Source organism: Apium graveolens, chromosome 4 (genome assembly GCF_009905375.1).
Source record: "Apium graveolens cultivar Ventura chromosome 4, ASM990537v1, whole genome shotgun sequence".
In the NCBI taxonomy this organism is placed as follows: Eukaryota; Viridiplantae; Streptophyta; class Magnoliopsida; order Apiales; family Apiaceae; genus Apium; species Apium graveolens.
Window position 1 is genome coordinate 95,595,558 of NC_133650.1, and position 7,708 is coordinate 95,603,265.

Consider the following 7,708-nt stretch of genomic DNA (forward strand, 5'->3'; position numbering starts at 1 on the left):
ACCCACCTTCTACGATATTTCGGGACCTAACACATTCCATTCAATCCTTACAAGCTTTGATATATTTGATCCAGAGCTTTAGAGTAACTCCAAGAGTTTGGTCCAAATTTGGACCGAACCTCGGTCCAAATTTGGACCGAACCCCTCTCCAACTCCAACAGTTTGGTCTAAATTTCGGTCCAAATCTCAAAATATTTATTTAATTATTTTAAGGTCTTATAATAATAAATATATTATTTTTATATGATGTAAGATATTATCTTTATATTTTATTATTATTATTAATTACTTGTTTTATTTTAAAATTGTTAATCAATGAATATTAGAATTCTAATTAAACTTCAAATATATATGAAAAATAGTAAACACATTTAGTTATATTTTTTATAATAAAACCGTTAATAAAACATTACATTCAAATAAGAAAAGTACAAATATTAATTAAATCTTGAAACATCGTTAACTAATACCAATTCTCAGAATTAGTATATTCTTCCCACAAATGCTCAATTAGTGCATCTCAAAGAGCAATACGAGCCTCCTTATTTCTAATTTTTCTGTAACGGCCAAGGAATTGTTGAAAACGTGCATCATCATCAATTTGATCTCTTTCAACTTCTGGATTTGGCACTTCAACACAAAAGATAAGATAATTTGTGTTTATCTTATCTAGTCCATTGGATGGATTTCATCTGCATACAACCGTTAGATGAAGATATCTTATCTCCAACACAAAAGATAAGGTAATCTCATGTAATTCTATCGAGTTCATTGGATGGATCTCATCTTCATACAACCGTTGGATTAAGATGTCTTATCTCCAACACAAAAAGACAAGATAATCTTATCTAATTTTATCAAGTCCATTGGATGGATTTCATCTGCATACAACCGTTAGATGAAGATATCTTATCTCCAACACAAAAGATAAGCTAATCTTATGTGATTCCATCTAGTCCATTGGTTGGATTTCTATAAATAGCAACACTTCACAATTCATCATCACTCAACAATTCTTTTATCAATCTATCATAAAAATGAGTTTAGGAAATCGTAGTTTGTCTTACACAGTTGATCAAGATGTGCACCTACGTCATGTTTGGCTTGACATATCTCAAAATCCAATCATAGGGATTAATCAATCTGGAGATCAGTTTTGGGCTCGAGTTGAAAGTGCTTTTCACTCGGATTCAAGATACCAACATTAAGGCCGCACAAGAGAATCCCTGAGAAAACGCATGCAAGCTATCAATACTGCAGTTTCCAAACTGAATGGATGTGTGCGGCAAATTGAGAAGCAGAATCCAAGTGGTGCTTCAAGTCAGAATATTATAAGTATAAAATATTATGTACTAATTTTTTTAGATGTATAAGTTGTTTGTTTAGAGAACTTATATTATTTTTATTATTTTACAGATGACTCAAGCTAAAATAATCCTTGCGGAGGACCCAAAATACCATAAAGGGTTCAAATTTGATCACGTATGGGACATTCTTAAAGATTGTGAGAAATTCGCTAACCCTGATTCAACATCAACTGTCCACCGTCCAACTTTAACCGAGTAAGATATCGGTCCAAACTTGTCTGCATTTGATATTAATTCAACTGATGAAGAAATTGGGACAACATCAACTGGTCGCCCAATTGAAGTGAAAAAGGCAAAAGGAAAACGCAAACACGAAGAAGGATTTGCTAAAATTATTCAACAGAATAATCAGCTCATGGAACTAATGAAAAAAAAGAATCAAGATTCACAACGAAAATTATCATTTGCTGAATATAAGGAAGAAAATAAGATTTTATTAAAAGATTTGAACTCTATATCTGATCCAAACTTATGTGAATTTATTCGTGGTGAACAGACTAGAATCATGCTGAAAAGATCAGAAGAGCAACGTTCTCCATCTCAAAGTCGAGGATATGAAGATGAAGGTCAAGGATCTCAAAACAACCTAAATAGTTACGGGCAATATTTTGACTATCTTGGAGGAAGTCGGTTTAATTTGTCGGACTAAATTAATAATTTAGTTCTCATCGCATTTTCATTTATGTTGTGTTTCAAATTAAGTTTTATGTATTGCAATTTTTATTTTAATGTTTGAATGTATTCGTAATTTGAATTCAATAAATGCAATGATATTTATTTAATTACGTTTACATATTTTTTAATTTAAATTATTATTTAAATAAATAATAATAATATCCTAATATCGGTTAATTGCATTTATAAATACCCGAAATCAAAACTTTATGTAATAAACTAAAAGAAATACATTAAAAACTATTATTTTAATCTCGGTCCAAATTTGGGCCGAGATTTAGGCCACTGTAGGGTGAATTTGGACCGAAATCGGTCCAAATTTGGACCTTTAGGCCACTCTTGGAGTTGGCCTTATTGCATCATTGTAAACCCTATGTTCAGTTAAGCCATTATAGTCTGTTATGAAGTCCAACACCACTGCTTTCTTCTCATATTCCCTTTTTTCCATGATTTCTTCCTGTTCATCGACTTCTTTCTAAGCCTAATTTCTTTTTTTAAGATCTTCTTCTTTACTAGCCCCATCTTTCTCTTAAACTCCGTTAATCTAATCAATATCTCACATCCTTTCTTCAGTTTCTTATGAGCACTAATCTATCTAGAGGTTTGAAGAAAGTTATAATGTATATGCTTTAGTGACATTCTTCTCCATTTTTTACCATGCAAATCACATTAGATGAAACTATATTATGTGATTAAGAATAAAGGATCGCAAATCTTTTTTGTCTTTTAAGTATTGTCTCGTCCCCCCTCTGGTTCGACTTGTTAATGGTTAACATGTTGGCTTTAACCCACCATCCCTCACTCAAGAGAAATTGGTGAATTTCGCACGGCGCCTCTTCCCTTTTTAACCTCTTTGAAATCAGGAACTCAGTCCCTACTATAACTATGTCCATAAACGACATGTCCTTGTTCACAATCACCTTTAGTGGTTCCTTAATTCCTTATCAAGTAGAAATCAAAACTTTATAACCTCCATTTGCTCTTCGATTTGCCTATGCTCCAATTTTTATATTGCGCCCTTGCGTATTCTCTTTGCTCCTGCCAATTTGATATTTATCTTCTTATTCGAACCCAAATGGTATTGAATTCTATTAATTTCAAAAACCCTAATTTGTCATAATCGCCCTTGTCACCTATGAAATCAGGAAATCAGTCCCTACTTTAGCTACATCCATGAACGACATGTATTCCTTCGCAATCACCTTTAATAGTTTCTTATCAAGTAGGAATCAAAACTTTATAATGTCCATTTACTTTTCGATTTGCCTATGTTCCAAGTTTTTTATTGCACCCGTGCATACTTCCTTTATCCTACCAGTATGATATCTATCTTCTTATCTCTACCCAAATTAAATTCTATTGTTTCAGAAACCCTAATTTACCATAATCGCTCTTGTCACCCTATTTGAGCAGTTATTAAATATGATTAAATTTAGATTAACCAAATCGAGTTAACCATATGAAAAAAATAAATTAAATATAAATAAATTATACTTCAAAATTTTCAAATGTATACACCAAAAACTAAAATAACACTTCTTATAAAAGTACGTAAATAATAACAATAAAATAAATTCATGTATAATTGGTACACAATTATAATGTGGATGTATATTTTTACTGTGTCAAATAAGAAGATATTTTTTAGTATTCCACATTTTCTTAATATTCCTTTAAATTTTTGCATAATAATTTTACAAAGAAACTTTCTGTTAACACTGAAAGGAATATGTCCTAAGTCCAATCAGGTATTAGGATTTAGGAATAACTTTTATGTAATCTGTTTTGATTTCATTGATATTAATAAAGACTTGTTTTGTTTTTATTACGGGCTCTATCTATTTAAGTGTTTAAATAAGATATACCATAGTTTAGAGTAAAGCTTTTTATGGATTATGATGAGATCATAATAGTGAGACCTAAAAAGATGATAACTCTAAACTTAAATAGTTCCTGGTCATAGGATTACTAACTGGTAATTAATAATCCGCAAAGATCGGTACATACTATGCTTGCTTCATTATGAAGGATGTCTGTTCTCATAGACATTTGTGTGGTGACACTATAGCTAGTATGTAGGTGCTTATTATGGAATAAGTTCACTGAACATGACTCGCATAGCTGAACAACTGATGGAGTTCACTCACGTGTCAGCAGTTGTTCACCTAGTGATAGTTGTACAAGTATCCTTAGACTTGAGGTCATCATAGTCATCTTGTGTACACTGAACTATGCTTTGATTTAGTTCTTAGTCTCCGGGGACAATTATTAGGGCTCTTCTGGGTATAGGAATTTGTACACGAAGATAGTGTATGATCAATAAAGGATCTACCCCTTCCAGTGAAGGAAGCGAATGTTCAAGGCTGATCCACTTATGCTAGTTCAGGAATCTCTGGCCAGAGTAAATGAAATTAGAAAAGAGTTTCTAATTTGCATAGAACTACGCATAGTAAATGGTAAGCAAAGTGATTGAATTAGATAGGCTTGACACGAGATCCATGCCTTGTATTTAATCGGGACATTGTAGGGTAGAAGGAGTTTATTGTACGGTAACTATTCACTGACAGGTTCTTGGTATTCTAAGCAGTGAATTCATATTATCCGGATAGTCGCGATATGTTGAGAAGCATCACTCACGATGTAGAATAAATGTGATTAATTAATTAATCATATTTAATAAATTAGAGAATTTATATAAATAATGATATTATTGTTTTATTATTATTTATTTCTACTACCGGCTTAATATTGAACCTACAAGGTCACACCATAAAAAGAGAATGATTTTATGGTGGAGGAATTAATTAATAATGGCTAATAATTATTTATTTGTGAAATAAATAATTAATTGGCAAATTTAATAATTGATTAAATGAGATTTAATTGATTATAAATTAATTAAGAAAAGTTCTTAATATTATTAATTAAGGATTTAATTTTTGGAAATTAAATCAAGAGAGAGAATTAATTCTAAAGTGTTTAGAAAAAGGATTAATAATTAAAAGGTGTTTTAATTATTAATGAGAATAATAAATGGGATAATAATAATATTATTTATGGGAAAATTTCAGCTGAAAATTTTGCCTATAAATACACTATTATAGACCCTATTTTATTCGAACCCAAGAAACCCAAAAGTTTCAGAAAACCAAATTCTCTCCACCTCCTCCTCCTCCTAAAAGTCGTTTTCTTGGTGGATACCGGTGGAGTGCTTCACACTTGAGGAGCAACTGCTAAGGATCTCTCATCGTTGTCTCCGAATTATTTTTAAAGGTTAGATTCAATCCCTCGAATTTTTATTCACGATTTATATGCTTTTATTTGGATTTTGTGTGTGTAAAAGTGTTTTGCCACGCCCCACTGCGATTAAAAATCCAATAATGGTATCAGAGCATAGGTTGTATGCATATAGATTTGTGGTAAAAATTTCAAAATTTTATGTGCTTGTATGAATTAATTATGATTTTTACAAGTTATATCATGGATTAATTTTGTCTGATGAGAAATCATTTCTCAGAATAATTTTGAGTGTTGATCTGGGTTCTACAAGTGTTGTAGATCGTCTGGGTATTTTTTCCATAATTTTAGGATGTATAGATTTTTTATTATGAATTTTTGAAGTTCTTAAATTTAAATTCGTAATTAATTAATCATATATATATATATGAATTGTATGTATATATATATTGCATCTGCAAATATTCTGCATCCCTGTTGTTTTCTGTATTTGCTGTTGCACGGATTTAAAAGAGAAGCACAGAGAAAAAGGTACAGGCGCACGGAATTCGAAGCAGACTGAAGGACCGCGCGACTGGCGCACACGCGTGGGGCACACACGCTCGTGTGTCACGCGCGGCGCGTGTCAGCCACGCGCTGGTCAAAGGTCAGGCGGATGCTGACGTCAGCACAGGGGTTCGGGCGCGTGGGGCGCGTGAAGCGCGTGGTTGATTGTCAGACACGCGCCTGACAGCGCGTGTGCGCGTGTCGGCGCGTGGGGAAGCTTGTTTCGGCGCGTGAGGGCGCGTGGTAGCTCCGTTTTGGGTGATTTTGGTGCCGCTGGATTCGTATTTTCGAGACGCTTCTAATGGTATATTATTTGATACGTTATGAAATTATTTTGAACTGTTTATAGCTAACAGAAGTGTTTTTTAAGCTATTTTAACTGTTTTTAATTGCTTTTAAATACTTCTTGTGATACATAGAGATGTATATTGCTTAGAACAATATGCTAGATGATATAACATGCCTACCTTGATGTTGATTCATGTTGATATATGTGATATATGCTTAGTTTATCATGCGATGATAGATTTAGGTGAACTTAAATGAACATAAGGCGTTTGTTAGACAACCTAGTATGGTGAAATTGTTTCATAACCTTAATAATAATATTATGAATACAATCATGAGATTCTTGTGTTTGTGAAACACGTAATTGAATATGAATTTTTGATATGAGAGAAAAGATGATTCTGTCAACAACAGATTTCTATCTGTAAGAACGGGTTATTAAGTGACGCCTCTTGACAATGCTCCACCCGATCTGGGAATCGTCTGATTATTGATTATTGATTTGAAATATTTAATTTAAAAGGAAGAATCTCTTTATAATATGATTATGATTGTAACATAATATAATCCCTCTAAAATTAAATAATATCAAGTAGTAATTGGTCAATGATACAACGGGCTTGTGTCGGTCATAGCCTTCCAACATGATAGAAAAGTAGTTCTTATTTTTGAATCATTGTCGGTTCGTGCTACAGCCGAGGGCTTTGATTTCGAAATAAGAAATACTTGTCTATTACATAGAGATGTGTACATTGAATAAGAATCTAAAGATCGGTACGTGCTACAGCCGTGGGACTTTGGGGACTGATTCAACTGTACGGAATGTTGGGTTAGACTTGACTTAGAATATTGAGTTTGTCATGCTACAGCCGAGACTCAATTATTCAAGAGGCTAAAGTTTGATTAGGGAATAACATGAGATGTAATTGACAAGAGTTGTCTGCCTATTGAACATTACATGGCGGTTCGTGCTACAGCCGGGGTCGTGTAATGGAATGTAGGATCCCTATTCCCACTAGCATTATGAATGCTTAATTTTTCATGTAGGGGGTTGAATAAATTAGGAAAACTAGTGGGAGCCACTTATGAATAAAGACCCGATTCATATAGTGTTTTGAAATGAAATCGAATATTTGCTAAGTGTTGTTATGTGTCTATCATTTACAGATTTACTTTGTACGTTATGTCTTCTGTACTATCACTTAGGAGCATACTGGATGCTCACAAATTGACTGGTCCTAATTATGCTGACTGGCTTCGAAACTTGAGAATTGTTCTCAGGATTGAGAAGCTGGAATACGTGATTGACTCACCTAAGCCTACTGAACCTGCTAGTGATGCACATAATGATGAACATGTTGTGTATCGTAAGTGGATAGATGATGCAAATGTTGCTCAATGCATCATGCTAGCTTCTATGAACATTGAGCTACAAAAGCAACATGAGCATATGGATGCTCACACTATCCTCATGCATCTACAAGAGTTGTATGATGTGGCGGAGAGGACAGCTCGATATGAGATATCGAAGGAGCTGTTTGGTTGTAGGATATCTGAGGGATCATCTGTGAATGACCATGTACTTAAGATGATCA

The 7,708-nt window shown here is 33.3% G+C and overlaps 1 long non-coding RNA gene across 1 annotated transcript; it reads left to right on the forward strand.

Annotated features, from left to right (window-relative positions):
* Positions 1–1,030: 1,030 nt before the first annotated feature.
* Positions 1,031–2,003, forward strand: LOC141716821 (uncharacterized). Its single transcript, XR_012573378.1, has 3 exons — positions 1,031–1,335; positions 1,417–1,562; positions 1,864–2,003. It is a non-coding gene; the product is annotated as an uncharacterized LOC141716821 (long non-coding RNA).
* The last annotated feature ends 5,705 nt before the right edge of the window (positions 2,004–7,708 follow it).